The 25,727-nt window shown below is 36.1% G+C and overlaps 1 pseudogene; it reads left to right on the top strand.

Moving 5' to 3' along the window:
- Positions 1-24,277: 24,277 nt before the first annotated feature.
- LOC142434371 (60S ribosome subunit biogenesis protein NIP7 homolog pseudogene) lies at positions 24,278-24,982 on the top strand (annotated as a pseudogene).
- Positions 24,983-25,727: the final 745 nt, after the last annotated feature.

Here is a 25,727-nt window from a genome sequence, read left to right as displayed (position 1 = left end):
TTCACCTTGATTTAAGATAATAAAACCAAAGTCACATAGCTGGTAAGTGTCAGATGCAGGCCTTCAATTCATTGTATCTTATCCGTTTTGCTTAGAGAACATTGTAGAGCTAATACCAGAAATGGTGGCCAGAGTTATTTCACAATTTGCTTTGAAATATTCCAGAGAAATGTGATTTTATACTAATATCATTTATTTAGTTTATACCACTTTATAAATATGTTGCAGCAAGAAAAAAAACATGTTTCCTAGAACAGTTAACCTACAAGTGAACTTATAATCTACCTTCAGTCTCATTTCTTTCATTTTTATTATGAGACCCTCTTACAACTAAAACTAGTTCTAAAGAATAAATTTGAAAGTGTAAAGGAAAGTTAATGTGTTTCTTTGAACAATTTGATGAACTGTACAAGAAATTTTATAAGTGCTATTATGATAGAGCAAAAGAAGACTTTCTCCAAGTGAGAATGTTTTCACATATACAAAACTTTACAGTAGATGCATTTTGATATCAGAAGAAAAAGCGACTATGAAAATGTTGTGGTCTTTGGTGTGATTGGGTTAAGTTGTAATTTTGAAAGCATATTTTGAGAGAAATTCTTTTTCTTTTTTTTTCTTGAAAAGATCAGGTAGAGCCACATATCTTTATTTACCTGTGAAATACATCTGTAAAAACTCTGGAATATATATATATCAGACATGTGAAGACTTTGAAAAGAGAAGAGAAAAAGCCATATTAGAAGGGAACTCAGATTCTAAGAAATAATGCTTTGTTGATGTCTCTGAGTTTCATTTTTACCTTATATGCTAGACACTAAGCTATAGAAGGTAGCAACATAAAATCAACAATGTGTGAATGTAAAAAGCCTCCTTCCAGTGCTCTATTCTTCCTATTTAAAGTACCATGAAAGGGGCACACAACAAAATATTTAGACTATAATAATTCCAATTTAATCAAATAACAGTAAATGCAATGTGAAAAACTAGACTTCACTCTCACCTCCCCTGTATGGATACTAACCTCTCTTTCAGACCCACCAGGGTGGTACAAAATAAATACAAAATGGGCACAACAAGTTTTATCATCATTATTGTAAAGGGCACCTCTTAAGACATTAAAGAATATGATGTCAAGATACTGAATTTTATCCTCACAATTGAGGGTAATGATACACTCTCTTCCCTAGTGTGCTTTCAGGATGGGGGGAAGTGTACAACTATGTCGGGAGCAATAAAAAGGTTCCATCACCCGTAAAGGGATAAAAGGTCTAGTGCAAAGACTCAATTGTCACTCACCACATAGTACTATGGTAGTTTTTGTATCATGGGTATCAATGCTGACTGACAGCAAACTAGTATGTCAACTTTCACCTGGGGGTAAGGGTCTGACCCATATTTCAATAACCAACATTTTTCCCCAGAAGATCTAAATAATAATAAATATTATACCTTAACAGCCATGTATCCAAAACACAGTAAAAATAACTAGGGGAACTCCACTTTTGGAGTGCTCCACTTTGCGGAGGGAACATCAACCTGCCTTCCTTGTTACTACATGTGACTGAGGGAACACCTGCCCATCAGGGAACTTCCTCCCATCAGCTGTAGTCTTCAATCAGCCTAAGGCAACTCCAACAACACTTTACAACACTCCACATTGCTGCCAGAACCTCTGTCTGACTTATGCAGAGATCTAGCTGACTAGGACAATTCTGCCCAACATCCGAAGTGATCTACAGTAAAGCAGAGACACCCACCTACCCTCTGTGGCACTCCTGTTGCAGCAGGCACCCCCACACACCCTCTGACTCGTCCAAGCTACCATGAACCTAATGACATGCATAGAAGAAGCAGACATTGATCTGCCACAGCAAGAAATCTTGAGAATGCTGCTTGGAGTCACACAGAAAAAGGATGAAATGATAGAGGAGAAAATGGCCACCCACCAAAGGGAAATACAACACCTAAGGGATGAGATAACAAAAGCCAGTAGCAAATTCTCAGACTTAGCCTACAAATTTGAGGAGGCAGGAAATTGGACCAGTGACCTAGAGGATAACCAGGCAGACATCAATAAAATGAAAAGGTATTCAAATAAGATAATCAGAGAAGCTGAAGAAAACCTGAGAGCAGGTTTTCTGATGTCTGATGCTATGAAGAGAAACAACACTAGATTAATTGGACTACCTGAACAAAACACAATGAAGAAGTCAGCGACAAAAATAGTGAGGGAATTCTTAAAGGACAACTCCTGCAGCTTAATGAATGGAAACTAGGCAATCATTCAGGAGGCAGAAAGAACAGCAATTAGACTGAACACAAGAAGAAGCAACCCAGGCATACAGTGGTTAAACTATTCAACTTTGAGGGAAAAGTAAGCAGTCACCTATGAAGGAACCAAAATAAGAATATGCTCAGACTTACCAGCAGACACTATGAAGAAAAGATAGCAGAGTAACATATTACAAAAATGGAAGGAAAGTAATGCAACCCCCAGAATATTCTACCGAGCCAAATTATCTTTCATTATAGATGGAGAAGTAAGAGTTTTCACAGAAAAGAAAATACTCAAAGAATACCCCATATGGGCAAAAATACAGCACCCATCGAGCAAAAATAAGAGACGACCCAATAGAACAACACCATTCAGAGGTCAACAAAGAGAAAGCAGCTACCCAAATAGCGTTGTCTCAATGGTGGAAAGCATATAAGAATAAACCGCACACACACACACACACACACACACACACACAGACACTGCTCATTGATAAGAAATGGAGGTAGGAAAACAACCAACACCAAAGGTACAAGATGACATCACAGAGACCACAGATGGATGTATTAACCCTGAATATCAGTGGATCAATTAACTAGTCATTAAAAGGCAGAGGCTTGGAGCCTGGCTTAGAAAACACAGATGGTTGATCTGCTGCCTACAGGAGACACATCTCAAGATTACAGACAAAAATAGGTCGCAAAACAAAGGCTTTAGAAAAAAATATACCAAGCAATTGTCAATTCAAAAAAAGCAGAGGTTCCAATCCTAATATCAAGCAAAATTATTCTCAAGGTTCAAGCCATAACAAGAGATATGGAGGGGCACTATATAATGTTCAAGGGAACAGTAGACCAAGACCAGTGAGCATAGTTAATATATATGTGCCCAATTAGAGACTCATGAAATTCACCTATCAAACACCTCCGAAGAAGAAAAAGAAATTACAGGCTCAACAATTATAATATGTGACTTTAATACACCACTGTCCAAGAAAGATAAATCACAGGGAAAGAATCTTAACAAAGAGGCTACAGATCTAAGCACTACGATTAGATGACTCCCCCTGAGAGATATTTTCAGAGCTCTCCACCCATATGTAAATTAAATTCACATTCTTTTCAAGTCAACGTGGCACATACTTGAAGGTAGACCACATGCTAGTTCTAATTCGAATCCATGTAAGTTCAAGCAATTAGAGATCATACAGACTTCTCTCTCCGACCACTATGCTATAAGGCTGGAAATCAACAAAAAATATGATTAAGAAAAGCAGGGCAACCAATTCAAGGATGAATAACTGTCTATTGCAAGAAGGAATGGGTACACGCCTAGATCAGATATAAAATTAGGAAGTTTTTAGAAACCAATGAGAATGAAAATATGATATACTAAATCCTTTTGGACACAGCAAAGGAACTTATCAGAGGAAATTTGATAGCAATTCGGGCACACATGAAAAAGGAAGACAGGCATGATTGATATGCTGACAAAAACCTTACAGAGTCAGCAGGACAATACTGTTAATAGCAAAGGACAAGAAATAATCAGCATCATGGCTAAGATTCAGGAGAGGGAAAACAAAAAAGATGGAAAAATTAATGCAGCTAAAAGTTGGTTCTTTGAAAGGATTAACAGAATCAACAGACTGCTGGAGAACCTACCCAAAGGAAGGAAGGAACAAATTTAAATGACAAGGATGAGGGATGAAGCAGGGGACATTACAACAGACCCTAATGAAATCAAAAGAATAATTACACAGTACTTTGAAAGTCTGTACTCCAATAATTTCAACAACTTAGAAGACATGGACAAATACTTGGAAAAACAATATCTCCCTAGACTATCCCAGATGGATGTCAAAAATCTCAACAGACCCATATCAATAGAAGATATAGTCTAGGTGATCATGTGATCACCAACCAAAAAATTCCCTGGACCAAATGACTTCATAGGAGAATTCTACCAATCTCTTAGGGTAGAACTGTTACCAAACCAACACAAACTCTTCTAGAACACAGAAAAGGATGACACCTAAACCTGGTAAGGATCCCTTAAGAATCAAGAACTACAGACCAAATCCCTAATGAATATTGATGCTAAAATCCTTAACAAAATTCTGTCCAATAGAATACAGAATTGTATAAAACAAATAATTCAAATAAAAAATCTATAAATTATCAAGGGCTCATGAGAGAAGGCGGAGTGGGGAGGGAGCGGAAAAAAGAGGACCTGATGCAAAGGGCTTAAGTGGAGAGCAAATGCTTTGAAAATGATTAGGGCAAAGAATGTACGGATGTGCTTTATACAAGTGATGTATGTATATGTATGGATTGTGATAAGAGTTGTATGAGCCCCTAATAAAATATAAAAAGCAAACAAACAAATAATTCACCATGACAAATGGGATTCATACCAGTAATGCAAAGATGGTTCAACATACAAAAGACCATTAGCATTGTATGCCATATAGACATGAAAAAATATAAGAACCACATACTATTGAGAGATAAGGAAAAAGCATTCAACAACATCCAACACCAAGAAGAAATAAATGAAAGGAAAATTCCTCAATATAAAACAAGCTATACATAAGAAAACCAACAGCCAACCTGGCAGTCAATGAATAAAAGACAAAACCAATCCCACTGAAAAAGTGGATCACACAAGGATGCCCTTTGTCCCCACTCTTATTTAACATTGTACTGAAGGTCCCAGCTAACAACATAAGGCAAAGCAAATACATCATAGGCATTTTCCTTGGGAAGGAATATGCGAAACTCTAGTTATTCACAAATTACATGATTTTATATATGGAATATCCAAAAGCTCCACAAGGGGAGTACTGGGAGCAGTAGAGGAATATGGCAGAGTGGCAGGATAAGATCAACAAACAGAAGCCTATCAGACTGCTATATATATCTGACAAGACTACAAAAAAGGGCATCAAAAAGGTAGTACCCTTTACAATATCCAAGCACAAATTGATATACCTAGGTATATACCTGAATAAAAAATAAACCAAAATATTTTACGAGGAAAACTGGAGAACACTGTTGCAAAAAAACTAGGGTGACATCAACACATGGAGGTATATCCCATGCTCATAGATGAGAAGAGTTTATATTGTAAAAATATCAGTTCTTCCTAAGGCACTCTATAAGTTTATTGCTATTCAGATACAAATGGTATCCAGATACCATCATCTTTCTTCAAAGAAATGGAAAAAACTGATTACCAACTTCATATGGAGAGGGAAGAAGCCCGGGGTTAGCAGAGAATTCTTCAAAATGAAGGACAGAGTGGGAGAACTTGATTTACCTGACCTTAGCACCTATTACATAGCCACAGTGGTCAAAATAGCATACTATAGGTATAATGACATATATTCAGACCAATGGAAAAGAACTGAAAACCCAGAAATAAAACCATCATCATACAGACAACTGATCTTTGATAAGGGCCTCAAAAATATCAAATGGGAAGTGGATGCCCTCTTCAACCAATGGTACATGAAAAAATGGCTATCCACCTATAGAATAATGAAGCAAGACCCTTTCCTCACTCCATGTGCAACAATAAACTCAAGTGGATCACAAACCTTGAGGTAAAACCCCAAACTATTAAGGCCATCAATGAGGGACTTGAGACAAACCTGAAAACTTTGGCGCAGGGGAATACATAGCCTATCAAAAAATAAGGAAGGACACTAATACAGATTAGGAACAAATTGACAAGTCAGATATACTGAAGATAAAACACCTGTATACATTGAAATAATACACCAAGAGAGTAATAAGAAAGTCAACAGATTGAGAAAATCTCTTTAACAATGACACATTAGACAAAGGCCTTATTACTAAAATCTACAGTACTCTGCTAGCATACATAAAGAAAAGAAAAAAAACTAATTGCCCACTGAGGAGGTGGCCAAAGGACCTGATCAGAAGTTTGACAAGGGCAGAAATCCAAATGACCAATAAATATATGAGAAAAAGCTCCCTATCATTAGCCATAAGATAAATACACATTAAAACAACTATGAGATACAACTTAACACCCTCTAAGATATCCCAATTAAAAAAATCAGAAAGTAGCAAGTTTTGTAGGGGCTATGGTGATAGGAACTCCTGTCTACTGCTGGTGGACCTGTAGGTATGTACAGTCACTGTCGAAATTGATTTGTCGATAGCTAAAATAGATGGAAATTGAGCGACCATACCAAACAGCAATCCCCCTACTGGGCATATACTCAGAAGAAGCAAGAAACAAACCACAGCCAGACATCTGTGCTCCAATGTTCATTGCAGCACAGTTCACAATGCAAGGAGTTGAAAACAACCCAAATTTCCATCAATGGATGAATGGATTAAAACACTGAACTACATCCATGCAGTGGTGTGCTATGTATCTCTAAAAAAACAGTGATGAATGCATGAAGCACATCACCACATGGGAAGAATTAGAGGAAATTATGTTAAGCGAAGTAAACCAAAAACAAAAGAACGAGTACAAATGAGTCCACTGAGGTAAGCTTAAAAATTCAAAAGGGAAATAGGGGAAAAGCTACTTTGTACATACATTCTTGGGGTGAGGTCCAGGTAGTACGGCAGGGGCCAGACCCAATCCAGGGATATGTATGACAGCTAACTAAAAAGGAGGGGAAAAGAACAAAAAAAGACATAAGTAAAGAATGGGAGAACAGGGCACTAACTCACCCAAGGGGAGGGTATTGTTTATATTTCCACAGGAGAGGGCGAGAGGGACCAGACTACAACCATGTGTGCACAAACATGAATGCAACATACAAGAATGAAGCAGGGAACCAATAGAGAGGTTTGTGGTCCTGGCCTAAATCCCACCTGCTTGGACATCCCATATCCCCCCAGAAGAATTCACTTCAGAGGACAGAACAGAAGCTACAGCTCAGGGAGAAAGGCATTTCTGATCAGAGCACACAGGAGAAAATGAAGAGGGAAAGACAGTGGAACACATCCTGGCCTACCAAGCCCCAGCACAATCTTCCTGCTCAGAGCAGCCAATACACAGAGAGGACCATAGGGCTGGCCCCATCGTAAGATAGGACATCCCTCACTAACCTATAGCCTTATGAGGGACAACACTGGAGGCACCGCATAGGAATTGTGCCCAATCTGACCCCACCACACAAGTGGAAAATGCTAAGGGTGTGAAATAGAGCAGCAAGTAAAGCAAAGCAATTAAGTCCCCAAGTAGTACCAAAAATAGACTTTGGGGCCAGGGCATGGCACCCCATCAGACTTTACCAAAAACATTCCTAAAAGTCAACAATCAGACCTGGAACTATTTATAGGCTTTCCTTTGATTGCTTCTGGTTTTTGTTTATTTTTGTTTGTTTTCTTTTGTTGTTTGGTTTTGCTCTGTCTTGTTTTTGTGCTTATTAATGTCTCTGCATGTCTACCTAGATGAAATAGGTGGGTTAAACAATTTGGAGGAGAAAACAACAGGATTGATGGTTCTGGGGGGACACGGGTTAGTGCGAAGCAGAGAAAAGGAACTGGGGGTTAACAAACCCAGGGACAAGTGAACAACACGTGATCTAAACTCAAATTCAAGGAGGGTGTAGGAGACCTGGTAGGACTTGATCAAGAGCAGTGTAACCCAGAGGTATTACTGAAACCCAAATGAAGGCCAAACATGATAGTGAGACAAGAGGAAAGTACAAGAAAATAGAGGAAAGAACTAGGAGGTGAAGGACATCTCTAGTGGTCAAAATACAGGCATGTCCATATGTAGATATAGTTATATATAACAATATGGAATGATATATGTACTTATATTTATAGGTTAAGTATTAAGTTAGCAGAGAGATATTATGCCTCTACTCAAATACTTCCTCAATGCGAAAACACTTTGTTCTAATAACCTGGCATTCCGTGATGCTCACCATCCTGACACAATTGCTGAAGACAAAATAGTGCATTAAGCAAATGTGGTGCCTAACTGTCAAAAGATATAATGTCTGGGGACTTAAAGGTTTGAAGATAAACAAGCAACCATCTAGATGAGAAGCGACAAAGTCCACAAGGAAGAAGCACACTAGCCTGTGTGATTAGGAGGTATTGATGGGATTAAAGTTCCAGAACAAAAAATTATATCAATGTGAATGAGGGGGAGTGCAGCGTGGAGACTCAAAGCCCATCTGTAGACAATTGGACATTCCCTTACAGAAGAGTCACAAGGAAGAGATGAGCCAGTCAGGGTGCAGTATAGCTCTGATGAAACATACAGCTTTCCTCTAGTTTTTTAATGCTTCTGTCCTGGTGACTCTCATGATCCCAATTCTACTTCATAAATCTGGCTAGATCAAAGGATGTACACGGGTACAGATTAGAGCTTCCATTACCGGGAATCCATTACAGATAAACCGTTCAGGACCAATGATGGGAGTAGTGATACCAGGAAGGTAAGTGGAAGGTGAGGGGAGAAAGGGGAAACCAATCACAATCATATATGTATAATATAACCTCCTCCCAGGGGGACAGACAACAGAATAGTGGGTGAAGGGAGACATGGTAAGTGGAAGATATGAAAAAATAATAATACATTATAAGTTATTGAGGGTTCATGAGGGAGGTAGTGTGGGGCAGGGAGGGAAAAATGTGGAGCTTGTACCAAGGGCTCAAGTAGAAAGAAAATATTTTGAAAATGATGACGACAATATATGTACAAATGTGTTGACAAAATGCATGGATGTGCGGATTGTGATTAGAACTGTAAAAGCCCCCAATAAAATTATTTTTAAAATTACTTTAAAAGGGGGAGCTGATATCAAGTAGAACAAGAATAAAGAAAATGTTTGACACTGATTTTCATAGCAATTGTACAATATCGGTTGATGTTATTGAATTATGAATTGCTATTATATCTCTAAGTGTTTCCAATAAAATTACTAACATAATATGAACAAAAATTGAAAGGATATGAGAGAGTGAACTTAAGGACAGAAAAATATAAATTATAAAACTAAACTAAAGAACATCTGCAACCAAAAATATTGAACATTTCAGTTTTTAGTGTATCAGAAAGAAGGGACATTAATAATACAGCTGAAAATATTTAAGTAAACCATAGTTAAACATTTCCCAAATTTTAGGGAAATATTCAATACAGATTCATTCAAATAGAATGAATGAAAATAAATCTACACAAACATTTATTTCAGTTAAACTTCTAAATATTAACGATAATGGAAAAGAAAATGAAAGCAGCAAGCAAAAGTGTATCTTTTCTAAAGAGCAAGACTAATTCAAATGTTAGCACATTTTTCAACAGCAACCATGGGGTTTAGGATGCAATAGAATGATATACTCAATTTAAGGAGAGATAAAAAAAACCAACAAACAATTTTACATTCAGCAAACTCCGTCAAAACATTCCAAGATAAACAAAAGCTGTGAGAAATAATCATTAGCAGAGCTATCCTACAAGGAATACTAAAGTGAATCATTCAAGCTGAAATTAAAGGCCAGGAGAGAGGAACTTGAATCCACAAGAAAAACTAGAATGCTGGTCCAAGTACATCAGTCAATATAAAGGATAACATAGTGTTTCCTTTTAGTTTTAGTTTTTTTTTTTTAATTTAACTTCTAAAATCTCCTATCGGATAAAAAGAGCATCGTATAAAGCAATAAATGTCAATGAAGCTGAAAGAAATAGAAATAATTTGGGGGCACGATTGAAATGGAGTTTGCTATATTGACTTGAGTTAAACTGGTAATAATAATTTACATAAAATACATAACACAGAGTCTGATAAAGCACTTGTATCCAGAATATATAGTTTGTACAACTCACCCATTAAAAAATAACCTAATTAAAGTAATTTAATACTCAATTAAACATTTCTTCAAGGAAGACATACAAATGGCCAGTTAATATGAAAAGTTTCTAAACAGCATTAGTCATAAGGGAAATGCAAATCCAAAGTATAATGAGAGTGCTATCTCATACTACATATAATAGCTATAATTTTTAAAAGATCTTGAGATTGTGGAGGTGTTGAAACTTTTATGAATGGAAAGCTTGAATGTAAAATGCTGTAAAATTTTGGAAAACTGCCTGGTAATTTTGCAAAAAGTGAAACAAATGTTTATTAAATGACCAAACAATTAAATCCAGAGAGCTAAGAACAAATGTCTATGTAAGAGTGTATGTACAATGTGCATAACATTATTATTTATAATAGAGCAACGCTGAAATGTCCATTAGCTAAATAAAGGATATACAAAATGTGGTGAATTCGCTGGACAATATATTATCTGGCATGAAAAAAAATAATGGATTTTTGGTACATGCTACAACATGGAAAAATTTTGAAAATATGTTCACAGGAGAACAAAAGACATATATAGTATGACTCCATTTATATAAATTGTGTAGAATAATCAATTCCATAGAGACAAAGTAAATTAGTGGTTTGCCAGGGGTTAGGAAATTGGGTGAAAATGAGCGTCCCATACTTCCCATAGACTAGGTTGGACACTCAATAATGTATCTGCTCAGATACCACCATAAGCAGAAATTCATCGACAATAAGTCTTGTAGTCACAGTATGCTTAACCTAGTAGGCAGATCTGTGTATATTTTATGAAAGAACAGGCTCTAAGGGGATTTGGTAGCAATCAGCAGAAAGTGCACTGTCTTATTAAAAAATGGTACAGTGGGGAATCCTCGCAGGACTTCATATATCCCTATATGTACCAGTAGTCAGAGACCGGGAATCTGATGCATTGTTATATGCCATTGAGACAGTTCAGACAAATAGCAACCCTATGCATAACAGAACAAAACACTTGTCTTGTGCCATCCTCGCAATCACTCCTATGCTTGAGCCCATGGTAGTAGCCATGTGTCAGTCCATCTCCCTGAGAGCCTTCCTGTTTTTTTGCTGCTCCTTTGCTTTACCAAACATGATGTCTTTCTCTAGGGACTGGTCTCTCCTGACAGGAAGTCCAAAGTATGTAAGATGAAGTTTTCCAAAACTTGACTTTGAGGAATACTCTGGCAAAACTTCTTCAGAGACACACTTGTTTGTCCTTTTAGCAGTCCATGGTGCTTTCAATGTTTGTCGTCAACACCACCATTCAAACACATCAATTCTTTGGTTTTCCTTATTCGTTGTCCAACTTTCACATGCATTTGAGGTAACTGAAAATACCGTGACTTGAGTCAGGTGCATCTTACTCCTCATAGTAACATCCTTAGTTTTCAATACTCCAAAATATCTTGTGCAGGATATTTACCCAAGGCAATGTGTCATTTTATCTCTTGACTGGTTCTTGCAAGAGTAGTGATTGTGGATCTAAGCAATATGAAATCCTTGATAATTTCTGATTCTAGGGCACAACTTAATTAAAAAAAATAAATCAAGATAACACAAATGAAGCAATACATTTTCAAACATTCTACCCCCATCCCCCGAAAGTGGAAGACATAGAATTTTAGGTGGTAGTTTAAATTACGAACTTAAATTTTGTGCAAAAAATGCGTGAATACCCAAGGCAAACACTGCGATTGGGTCCGTTACAAATTAGTGATCCTGTAGGAAGGGTGGAACTGCCCTTGTGAGTTTCTGAGACTGTAAGTCTTTATAAGAGTAGAATGCTTTGTCTTTCTCCTGTGGAGTGGCTGGTAAATTCAAAGTACTGATGTTGTGGTTAGTAGTCCAACCAGGAAAGAAATGTTAAATTACATTTGAGACTTCATTTCTTTCATATTAAAATGGAATTGTTGATATCTACATAAAACATGGCTCTGTTAAAACCTAAAATGGACATGATAAGCTATGAGACCCACTAAACAAATTTCCCTTCAGTTTTTGTTATGTACAATCCAGTTTGTTCTTATTCATAGCATTCAAGAACAGACCAGTGAAATGTTTCTGGTCTTAGGCAATCCTGAAACTTAGAGATGGAACTCTTTTTGCTGTCCCTCTGCTTTACGAAGTATGATGCCCTTCTTCAGGAACTGGTCTGTCCTGATAACTGTCCAAAGTGAGACGACGTCTCCCCATCAAAATTTCTAAGGAGCATTCTTGCTATATTTTTTTCAAAACCAATTTGTTTGTTCGTCTGGCAGTACATAGAATATCCATTACATTTTACCAGCACCATAGGTCAAATGCATCAGTTCTTCATTGGTTTTCCATTAGGCAGTGCTCATATAAGTCTGAAAAGATTGAAAATAACATGGATTCAGACAGATGCACCTTAATCACCAACGTGATATATTTTCGTCTTAACAATTTCAAGAGCTCTTTTGCAGCAGATTTTCTCAGTGCAATATATCATTTGATTTATTGACTATTGCATCCATAAGCATTAATTGTGGATCCAAATAAAATGTAATAATTTCTCCATTTATCATGAGGTCGCTTATTTGTCTAGTTGTTTATAGTTGAAGTATGATCCATAATTTAAAATCCATTCGTTTTTGAAGTCTTCACTTTCACCAAGTGATTCATATGTATATCATATGTTATTGATGTGTCTTTTTCTGACCCAGATGCCCCATTCTTTTTTGTATATTTCAGCTTATCAGATTATTTGGATAGCATGCAGATGAAATAAGAGTTGTAAATGGATATAATTCTGGCTTACATATTTTTCAAATTTAATAGATGCCATATTCATTTATTCTATTTGAATGACTACCTCTTGATTTATGTACAAGTTTCACATGAGCACAATTATGTGTTCTAGAATTTCTGTTCTTTGCAATGAAATCTGAAGTTTGTTACGGTCAACACAGTTTAGTTCCATTACATAGTCAGGAAAACATAGGCAATATCCTTCTGGTATTTTGTGTTGTTAGTCATGACCTATCTGATACAAATAAGGTTATTTTGTTATAATTCCTTTTTGAAACTGACTTGCATTTCTCACAATATATTGCTGTAACCATATTTGAAATTTTCTTTGAATGTCTGTATGTTACATTAATTATAGTGTTTAATAATTTCTGCATATCATTGGATAACTTTATTTTCATGGATACAGGTAGATCTGTTCCTGTTGGTTGGCCAGCTAACCATCTTTCAGATTCTTTAGCAATAAGCACTTTCATCATAGCATTCATTTGTTGAGTCATATCAGTTTAGTATTCTGTTAATTTCTGGAACCTATTTTTTCATCATTGCCTTAAGTGCAGGTTACACTTTGCCTTTTGGTACCATAGGTTCCTGAGGATATACTGTTTCCTGAAGTGGCTGAATGTTGACTATTTTGTTTGTTTTTAGTATAGTAATTCTATGTATTCCTTCCATATTCTTTTTTATGTTTCTTGCATAATTCATTTCTTGTCTATAGAATCCTTCAATATTGTTAATTATGGCTTAACCTTTTTTTTCAGTTCTTTCACACTGAGAAATATGTGTGCTATTTATTTTTGGCTTTCTAACTCAAGTTTTTTTCCTTCTCATATTTCATTCTAAAAATTTACTTTGTCTTCTCCTGACATTTTAAAATTTCCCCTAGTCAGAAATGAAAATGCCCTTTATATCCTAGCTCCTTTGTTGGATTATGTCAGTGAACTCCCCGACCCATGTAACTTTAGCTGAATCTTTGGGCTGAATCTTTAACCCTAATCTTAGGGTTAAAGCTTACCCTTTGGCCATTTATCAACAATCCTGAAGAAACTTTGTAACATATCCTGACTGACAATTTGTATCATGAACATTTCTTATTTAAATCGCAAACTATTAGCTACTTTATTAAACCTTGTAATCATAAGAATTGTCTGAATTCTGTGTGGACATTGCAAGAGATATTAGAATCTAAATGAAAAAGTAGAGAATGCTGTTTGAGTGACAAAACACAGGTATAAACGTTATTCATTTAAAATGGTTGTTAGATAGCAGGCTCAAATCACACTAATTTCCATCTAAAAATAGTCCATTGACATAACCCAACAAAGCAGCTACAAAAAAAGGCATTTACATTTCGGACTTGGGGAAATTAAAAATGGATGCTCTAAAGAACGTCACAAACTAAACACCACTATAGGCAACACATCTTGCTGTAAACTCCACTATCTGAATGTATGTTTAGTGAACCAGCATTTTAGCTCTTTATGTTAAACTTTTTATGTGTTAGGGGTTAGATTTCCTTTGAATTGGTGAGAAATATCTAATAAAATTAACTATTATATAAATACAATGTAACAGAACAATTCTATACAGCTACCATTTCTCAAATTGTGGACTCTGAACTCTAATTTACCATTAAATGAATGTTTATATTAATAGAATGTGGAAATTATTCAACAATATAATTAATATGAAATGCAAGTAAAATTTTGTTGAAGATAATTCAACAACAGTGAAAGCAGTCCATGGACAGAGAGTTGCTAGAAATTCAAGCTGAATTTTGCAAAGGACATGGAATAAGATATATCATGGCTAATGTGAGATGGACTTTGGCTGAAAATAGAATACCAGAAATTTGTGTTTCATTGAGTATGCAAAGGCATTCACCTATGTGGATCATAACACGCTCTGGATAGCCTTGAGAAGAATGAAAATCCCAGAACATTTCATGGTGCTCATCAGGAACCTGTACACGGAACAAAGGCAGTCATGCAAACAGAGCCAGGAAATACCACATGAAACAAAATCCAGAAATATGGGTGTCAGGTTTTTATCATTTCACCATACTTATCAACCTGTGCGTTGAGTAAATAATCCAAGAATTTGGACTATATATTGAATAAGAAGGCATCAGAATGGAAGAAAGAATTATATGCAGGTTATTAATAACCTGCTTTAGGCAGATGGCACAACCTTGCTTGCTGAAAGTGAGAATTACTTGAAATACTGGCAGATGAAGATAAAGGAACACAATTTTCAGTATGGATTAAAACTCAATGTAAAGAAAATCAAACTTTTTAAGAACCTCGTAACAAAATCTTCATAACTTGACTAATAGACATCACAATAAACAGAGAAAAGTTCAAAGTTTTCCAAGATTTCTTTTTGTCTGAATTACCAGTAAATGCTCATGGAATACGCAGACTAAGCAATCAAACAATGAATTATATTGGGTAAGTCTGTCGCCTGAGACATATTTAAAGTATTGAAGAGTAAGAACATCATTTTAAAGAGTAAGAACAATTAAACAAAGCATCCTTGAGGTATTTTCAATATGCATGTGAACATTTGACAATAAATAAGGAAGACTACAGAAGGATTGGTATGTCTGATTTATGGTGTTGGCAAAGAATAATGAAATTACTCACTATGGGCTGCTAACAAAACAAACAAACAAAATGCCAACAGAACAAACAAATCAAGGTTGTCTTTGAAGAAGTATAGTCAGAATGAACGCTGCTTAGAAGTGAGGATGGTGTGACTTCATCTCACATACCTTAAACTTATTATCAAGAGAAATCAGTCCTTGGAAAGGGCATTATGCTTGATAATGTAGAATGTTAATGAAAAAGAAGGAAGGCCCTCAAAGAGATGGATTGATAGACTGTCTCCAACAGTGGACTCAAACTTAATAATGATTGTGAAGATGGTTGAAAACCAAGCAGTGTTTCATACTGTTTTGCATAGGTTGCTATGAGTCAAAACTGATTCCATTTAACACCAAAATTTGTTACAAAGCAAAATTTGTTACAAAATTTGTTAACTAAATTTGATAATTTGCTGCTGTTTCGTGACTCAGGTCAGTTCTACCCATAGTGACCCTATTCCCAACAGACTGAAACACTGCCCAGTGCTGTGTCATCTTTACAACTGTTCCTGTGCTTGAGCTCATTGTTGCAGCCATGTTGTCAACCCATCTTCCTGAAGGATTTTCCCACCTCCACTGCCCCTCCACTTAACCAAGAGTTATGTCCTTCTCCAGGGAAAGGTCTTTCCTATCACCATATCCAAGGTATGTAAGATAAAGTCTTGCCATCCTTGACTTTAAGGAACACTCTGGCCATACTTCTTCCAAGATAGAGTTTTTTCTTTTAGCATTCCATGGTACTTTCAATATTTTCCTTCAGGACAACAATTCAAAAGCATCAATTATTCTTTGGTCTTCCTTAGTCAATGTCCAACTTTCATGTGTATTTAAGGCAATTGAAAATACCATGGCTTGGATAAGACACATGTTAGTTCTCAAAATAACACCCTTGCTTTCCCATACTTAAAAGAGATTCTGTACAGCAAATTTGCCTAATACAGCAGTTCTCAACCTGTGGGTCGTGACCCCTTTGGGGGTCGAATGACCCTTCCCAGGTGTCGCCTGAATCATAACAGTACCAATGAAAATAATTTTATGGTGGTGGGGGGGGCCACCACTACGTTGACTGTATAAAGTATCACCGCATTAGGAAGGTTGAGAACCCCTGGCCTAATACAACCTTTATAGCTGATATGTAAAAATAAATTCTCAGTGGTCAATTTTTGGTAAATTTTAAGCAAGATATATGAATGTCAGCTGTTGATCTATCACAAATACACAAAGTACCCAATTTATAATGGGGAAGAGAGAATAAATAACATTAAATACCCAATTTTCTTTGTGGAATTTTTCAATATTAACATTAATAAAATAAAAATAAACCTAAAATAATAAATGAAACTGAAAATTGGTTTTCAGAAAGCAAAAATGACAAAAATTTAGCTAGTATGACAAAGAAGAAAACATAGAAGCCTTAAATAAGTAAATCAGGAAATGCGTCAACAATAATCCTGAAATTAAGGAATAAAATGAATTTCAGGAAATACTATGAATAATTCTATATAAATATTAGATTTCTTTAGCAACCCCAGAGAATTCCTAGAATACTGGAAACAAATGAAATTGACTCAAGAAATGAAAAATCTGAACAAACTCATAACAGGAAATTTATTTAGTAAAAAACAAATAAATAAAAGCTCTCAAAGATAACTGAGGAGTAGATGACTGGGCTGGTGAATGTGACCAAATGTTTTTGTTTGTTTTTTTTTAATTAATACTAAGTCTTTACAAATTCTCAAAACCTCTACTATAATCTAATGTAAGATTGCTATGATAATAAAATGTGGAGAATGTCACAGACAAACACACACACATAAACCTATACACAAATATCCTGTGGGAATACTGATGTGAACATCCTCAAACAAAAACTAGCAAACAAAATCCAGCAATGGATGAGTGTAAATACATTTAAATATATGTTGCTCTTTAATTACATAAATCTTTATCAGACAAAAATAACAAAATGGAAAGTTATTGTTTCCTGATATATCTTTAACCCAGGTCTACTCTATGATGAATCAAAAAGTATCACTCTTGAGTTTCTAATTCCTAGTACTTAAATGGGATTGTTCCACACACCCCTCCCCGCCAAATTATCTATTTGCCTGTTATCACTGGACAGTTGTACACATATTTTCTCAGGAATACACTTGTCTTAGCCTTGTTGGGGGATCTTAAAAAATAGAAGAAACACACCAGCCTGTGTGACCATGAGGTGTAGAAGGGACAAGGTACCAGGCATTAAAGAACAAAATATCATATCAGAGGGTGCCCACCATCCCGATATAATCAGTGAAGACATATGCATGCATAAGCAAATGTGGTGAAGAAAGCTGATGGTGCCTGGCTATCTGTACACTGGTACAGATAAGAGCCGGAAATACAGGATATCTAGGACAGATAAACACCTTAGGACCAGTGGTGAGAGTCGCAATACCTGGAGGGTGCAGGGAAGGTGGGGTAGAAAGGCGGAACCGATTACAAGGATCAACATATAACCTTCTTCCTGGGGGATGGACAACAGAAAAGTGGGTGAAGGGATACATCGGACAGTGAAAGGTATAACAAAATAATAATAATTTATAAATTATCAAGGGCTCATGAGGAAGACGGGAGCGGGGAGGGTGGGGGAAATGAGGAGCTGATATCAAGGGCTCAAGTAGAAAGCAAATATTTTGAGAATAATGATGGCAACAAATATACAAATATCCTTGACACAATTGATGTATGTATGGATTGTGATGAGTTGTATGAGTCCCCAATAAAATGATTAAAATTAGAACCAATCAAAATAATACATCTTCTGAGGGAATCTGCTGAGCTATATAAATTCAAGTTAAAGAGGTCAGCACAGAAAGCTATAGGGACTGATTTGGGGTATTTGTGTTGTTAGGTGTTATTGAGTCAATTCTGAATCATGGCAATAGCATGTACAAGAGAAACACTACCTGGTCCTGCACCGGTTTAATAATTTTTGTGTACAAGTGCATTGCTCCAAGCATGGTGTCAATCTGTTTAGTTGGGGGACTTCTCTTTCACGGCATCTCTACTTTACCATGCCTGATGCTCTTGTTTAGGGCCTGATCCCTTCTGCTAACATGCTCAGAAGACGTGAGGCCAAGTTTTATCGTCCTCATTTTCTGGCAGCTCCTAGTACGTTCAATGCTCTTTTCTAACACCAAGATTGAATGCATTACTCTTTTTTTTTCTTATTCATTGGTCAACTTTCACATGTATATTAGGGGATTGAAAAGATCATGGTTTTCCTGAGTAGCGTCTTCGTTCACAAAGTGACTTCTTTACGTTCAACTCTTTACATAAGTCTTGTGACTTAGATATGTCCAATGTAACACATCCTTTGATTTCTTTGGTGCTTCCATGAACATTGATAGTGGTACCAAGTAAAATGAAATTCTCCTTAACTTCAGTCTTTTCCCCATTTATCATGATGCTGCTACTGGTCCATTTGTGGCTTGTTTTTCAGTGTATTTTTATTTTTGTTTTAGCATTGAATTCTGATCCATACTGAAGGCTATAGTTGAACTTCCATAGCAAATGCCTCAAGTTCTTGTTTTCAGCTTGTAAGGTGGTGCCACATGCATATCTCAGATTGTTAATGAGCCTCCTCTATTCCTGGCACAGAATTCTTCTTAATATATTTCAGCTTCTCAGGTTATTTACTCAGCATGCAGATTGAATAAGTATGGTTAAGACTAGTAACTCTGAACTATGTACAAGTTCTATAAGAATGTAGTAAAATATTCTGGAATTCCAATTGTTTGCAATGTTATCCATAATCTGTTATGATACATGCAATAAAATACCTATGCATAGTCCAATGAATCACAAGCAACTATGTCTGATATTCTCTGCTTTTAGCCATGATTTACCTGACATCAACAATAATATCCCTTTCCCGACATACTCTTGTGAATACATCTTGAAATTATTGCAGCTCTCTAATAAACATCTATGCATGTACTTGCCTGTAATAAGAAAGATATTACTTGATAATTCATGCATTTCGTAGGGCCATCTTTCTTTGGAATGGGCACATACATGGATATCCTCCAGTCAATTGGACAGGCAGCAATCTCACAACTTTCTTGGCAGCATAGATGAGTGAGTATTTCTGGTACTTGATCAACTTAAAATATTTCTATTGATATTCTGTCAATTCCTGGAGCATGCACTTCTTCTTTTAATATCACTGGTTCTTGATCATGAATGACTCTTGCAATGATTGAATATCAAACAATACTTTTCAGCTCAGTAATTCTGTATATTCCTTCAATCTTCTTTGGATGCTTACTGTATCCTGTTTAATCTTGCATCAGTGAACATTGTCCCCTGGAATCCTTCTATACTTTAACTCAAGGCTTGAATTATTTTTCAGCTTAAGAGATGCTGAAAATGATCTTCATTTTTCAGTTTATAATTACTTTATTTTACCTTTATAAACTGCCCTTTCAAAACATTCAAGAGCAAATGTAGGAGTCACTTCTGACATTTGCTTTGATCTTTTCTTTTTTCTTATTTTTTTATTGACCTTTTGGTTTCTTTACATATAATGATCTTAATATCATCCCACAACTTCTCTGGTATTCAGTAATTAGTGCTCAGTGTATCATGTTTGTTATTGCAATGGTTTATAAATTAAAGTAGGGTATACTCGGGGTAGTATTTTAATTCTGTAGGATTTGTTTTCATTTTCTTGAGCTTCAACTTGAAATTACATATGAGCAATTAATGGTGTTTTCCACAGTTTTCCACTAGTCTTTTTTTGGCTGATGATATTGAGTTTCTTTATAGACTCTTCTCTTATATATAGTAACATATATTCCTGTGTATGACATATGGTGAGATTCATATCTATAGCTGGTATTTACTGTTGAAAAATATATTTATAAAGGGAAAGTCGTTGGTCTTTCAAAATTCTACCATGGGATTTCAAGCTTTATTTCTGTTACCAAGGTCATACTTTTTCTTCATATTTCCTCTTTGTTTCCATTTTTTTGTATTTCAATCATTAATAATTATGAATACATTCTTAGTTCATGTTTCCTTAATTTCAGATAGAAAATGATGTTAGAATACGTTAATATTTTCATTACTGAATTTAATGTCTCAGGTGTAAACTTAAATGATTGTTGTGCATGTTTACAAATATTATACTACAACACAACGTTTCATGATACATCTATAATGTTATTTTTGATAATGAATATCACACCGTTCCTCTTCAATTTGTTAGTCCCATGATAGTAAACTATGTTTGTCTGATTGAAAATGGTAGATATGAGTTCATTTCAGCTTATCAATGCCTAGGATATTGATTTCTTCTTTTTTCTAAAGCTAATACCTTTCTTGAAAGAATAATTGCATGCTATGCTATCATATGTTTAAGTTACATTTTTGTAGGGTAGAAAACACTTTTGGGGTAGGATTCTAATTAGTTTATAAGGACAGTATTTAAAGTTAGTGAAACATTTTAAACTCAAGGAAATAATTGAGACAGCATGATTTAGTGAGAAGTGAATCAAGCTGATTGCAACAACATCAGGAGTCTAGTATAGATTTTATAACATGAGCAAGTCCCTTGTCCTGAGCTTTGTCATGTCTGTAATAAAAAAGTTGATGGAATATCCTAACATCCTATCTAGATCTAACTTTATAAATTCTCTCTTTTTCTCATTATTAATTGGAAGTTAATATGTATATCATATCATTTCATAATTCAATCACATCAAGCAGTACAATTTATACCACAATCAATTTCAAACGTTCTTTTCCCTCCTTGACTCCTTGACATCATCTCCCTTTTTTCCACCCACCCCGCAATATGCTCCTTACCCCCTGAAACTAATTCTACTTGATATCTCTATAGGATTTTCAAAGGATATTGATTTTTTAATTTTTATTTTACTTTTGATGATTTATTGACTAGATTCATACTTGCCACATTTCATTTTCCATTTTTTATAGTTGTTTTCAGCTCACTCTTCTCCTTTTGAGTTTTTTTTCCATCTGGAAATAATGATCCCCAAAGCTGTGCCAGATCAACTTCATTAAAGTCCACACAACTTTGAGGAGGCTTCCCTTCCCCATCACATTTTGAGTGCCTTCCAACCTGAGGGGTTCTTCTTCCAACACTGTATCAGACAGGGCTTTTCTTAAGGTATTCAGGTTTTAATCTATCATAAGTGGACTGCCTGTTATTTATTCTTAGTCTATTTATTTGATAAAATATTCCACAGAAACCTATCCACCAATGGGTAACCCTATTGATATGTAAAATATCTGTGATATTGTTTTCAGCATCATAGCAATAAACAAGGGACTGAGTTGTGGTTTAGGGGATTACGTACTATATTCTTGATATAGTTTCTTGATAAACAAAAACTGAAAATCCAACTATATACTGTCTGAAAGAGACTATACATTTATATTAAAATAGGTTAAAAGTGAAAGGATGAAAAAAATATTAAAATAGGTTAAAAGTGAAAAGCTGAAAAAAATATTCCAGGCAAAGAGCAAGTAAAGAGAATAGGGTCTGCCATACTAATACCAGATAAAATAGATCTTAATCAAAAGCTATTAAAAGAAAAAGGCATTATTCTTTATTTAAGGTCCATTTCCTCAAGAATACTAACAATTATAAAAATATATGTAGTTAAAAATAGAACCTCACCAATATGAGACAAAAAATGAGATAATTAAAGGGAGGAATATATAGTTCGACTTGTATAGAATCTCTAAACAGATCACTCAAGAAATAGAGGAGTTGGACAGCATATGAACTAGGCTATATTTGTGTGAGTGTGTGCATACATAATTACTCCATTCAACAGCACAATTTGTATCTCTCTTGAAAGAACATGTGTAAATCTCCAGCTAGATCAAAAGTTAACCTACCAAAGAAGTCTTAATACATTGGGAAGAATGAAGCTCTAGAAAGTATTTAATCCAAGCACAATGGAATAAAATTATGAAAAATAGCAGAAGGAAAGGTGGAAAATCACAAAATTGGGAAGTTAAACAGCATAATTTTTAACACCAAATGATTAAAAATGACAAGGGAAAACGATTGAAAACAAAATTTAGTTTTTCAAAACTTAAGGGACACAACAAAGAGAAGGCAAAGAGGAAATTATCCACTTGAACATATTAACACAAAAAGGGGCAAATATCTAAAATCAGTATTCTATATCTTCATCTTGAGGACATAGAAAAAAACAAAAGTAAATCCAGATATTGTAGAAGGAAGGATATTATAAATATTACAGCCAATATGAACAAATTAGTTAATAAAATGAAGTGAGTGAATCAACAAGCCCCAAATTGATTATTTTCAAAGAAACATAAAATGGATAAAGCTTTAGTTTGACTTAAAATGTGAGAGATGAGCACCAGGAGGGCTCCCTTGGAAACACACAAATTTATGTGAGTTAAGGGAAAATAGAGCAGCTCAATAGACTTATAACAAGTGAAAAGATTTAATCAATAATCACCCCCCTCTACCAAAAGTGAAAGTTCATGACCAGGCAGCTTTATTTGTGGCATCTACAGACATTTAAATTACATTTGACTGCAATACTTCTCAAACTCTTCCCTTTCCCCGCCAAAATTGGCTGTCATTAAGTTGTTTTAACTCATAGCAACCTAATACAAAACTGAATGAATTACTGCAGGATATTGTGCCATACTCACAATTGTTATGTTCAAATCTATTATTTTTTAGCTTTGATTTCTTCTTCTTTTTAAAAAAAATCATTTTATTGGGGGCTCATACAACTCATCACAATCCATCATTCGCCCATTGTGTTCATCAGTTTTGTACATTTGTCTCCCTCATCATCCTCAAAACATTTGCTTTCTACTGGAGACCTTAGTATCAGCTCCTCATTTCCCCCCTCCATGCCCATTTCCCCCCCCCCCCCCGCGTGAACCCTTGATAATTTATAAATTATTATTTTTTGTCTTATCTGACACCATTCGACGTCTGTCTCCCTTCACCTACTTTGCCGCTCTCCATCCCCCAAGGAGGAGGCTATATGTAGATTCTTGTAATCTCTTCCATTTTTCTCCCATACCTTCACTCCAGCCTCACAGTATTGCCACTCTAACCACTGGTCGTGAGGGCTTTATTTGTCCTGGATTCCCTGTGTTTCCAGCTCCTATCTGTACCATTGTACATCCTCTGGACCAGCTGGATTTGTAAGGTAAAATTGGGATCATGATATTGGGGGTGGGGGTAAGGAAACATTTAAGATTGTATGTTTCATCATTGCTACACGACACCCTGACTGGCTCCTCCCTGTGGCTATATATATTTATAGGTCGAGTCGATTTTTGCAACCACTGTGTCAATCTACCTCACTGAGGGTCTTCCAAAGAAATATAATAAGGAAAAACTCTTTCCAAATAACTTGATAAGACAAACATTGCTTTGACACATTGATAAACAAAGACACCACCACTACAATAAAATTACAAGCCCATATCCCTTATGAATACAGGTACAAAAATTCTCAAGAAAATACAAGCAAGCTGAATCCAACAGCCTATCAAAAGAACAATCACCCTGAACAATTTGGATCTACCTCAGAAATGTAAGAATTTTTTCTGTATAAGAAAATCCGGATGCACAGAAAGCCGACGGAGGGGCCAGTCTGAGGTGTCAGGGTGCAGCAGGTGGGCACTTCCGTTTCCGGTGTGAGGCACGTGGATCCCGTGGTCCTGCCCAGCGGGAAAATGCGGCCTTTCACCGAAGAGGAGACCCGCGTGATGTTCGAGAAGCTCGCGAAATACATCGGGGAGAATCTTCAGCTGCTTTTGGACCGGCCCGACGGCACCTACTGTTTCCGGCTGCACAAAGACCGGGTGTACTACGTGAGCGAGAAGATTCTGAAGCTGGCCTCCAACATCTCCGGGGACAAGCTGGTGTCACTGGGGACCTGCTTCGGAAAATTCACTAAGACCCACAAGTTCCGGTTGCACGTCACGGCTCTGGATTACCTGGCGCCCTATACCAAGTATAAAGTGTGGGTAAAGCCCGGAGCAGAGCAGTCCTTCCTCTAGGGGAACCACGTGTTGAAATCTGGTCTTGGTCGAATTACCGAAAACACTTCTCAGTACCAGGGAGTGGTAGTCTACTCCATGGCAGACATCCCTCTGGGTTTTGGGGTGGCAGCAAAGTCTACCCAAGAGTGCAGGAGAGTAGACCCCATGGCGATTGTGGTATTTCATCAAGCAGACATTGGGGAATAGTGCAGCATGAAGAGACATTGACTTAAAACAAAGTCATCGAGACTTGTGGCCCTGTGGAAGGGCCTGGGCTGTTGTCTGTGTTGGTGCCGCCACCGAGTTGAGTTCTGTCGCCCGTGTGACCTCTTCAGGAACCTCTGGGTTTATTCTCTATTCAAGTGCAGGCTGGGCTGTTGCTATGCTCCAAGGTGGTTTTCTATCATTATGTTTGTGGCTAAATCAAACAATGTGGTTTTTTACATTTGACTCAGAGGGCTTCTTGTTTGTCTTATTTGCAATGAAGGACAAGAATGGCTATTACTATTATCTGTGATAACACTTTGCTTTCCAGATGCAGGATAAGAACATAATCGATTTTGCTTTTATTAGTATCATGAAAGATGTTGTCATATCTGAACATGTTTAGAATTTTATAAATGAGATTTGGCTAAAATAGTATTTTTCTACATGTGGTATGAGGAGGGATCTGGATTCAAATTCGTAATTGTGTGGCCTTGGGTGGGTGATTCAGGATTCTGAAGCGTTGCTATGAAACTGCTTCTAACCGTCTATCTAGATGGATTTTTTTTAAAATGGAGAGCATGGTTGTTAAGCACGTTGCACAATGGTCAGGAATTGATAGGTGTTCAATAAATTATCGTTTTCATGTTAAAAAAAAGAAAATCCGTGTTATGCAACACATTAACAGAATAATTGAAAAATTCCACGTGCCAATGCAGAAAAACATTTGAAAAATGCAACTTATTAACATGATAAAAACTAGGAATAAAATGGGACTACCTTAATATGATGAAGAAATTCACACACATAACACAACTAACAGCATACTCAAGAGCAAAACACTGAGAACTTTCCTTCAAAGATCAAAGACCAGATAACAACTCCATTTTCAACCTGGTATTAAATAT

The sequence above is a fragment of the Tenrec ecaudatus genome, chromosome X (assembly GCF_050624435.1).
Source record: "Tenrec ecaudatus isolate mTenEca1 chromosome X, mTenEca1.hap1, whole genome shotgun sequence".
NCBI classification, from domain to species: domain Eukaryota; kingdom Metazoa; phylum Chordata; class Mammalia; order Afrosoricida; family Tenrecidae; genus Tenrec; species Tenrec ecaudatus.
The sequence above is the reverse complement of the archived record's forward strand: the minus strand, read 5'-3'. Positions and strand labels throughout refer to the sequence as shown.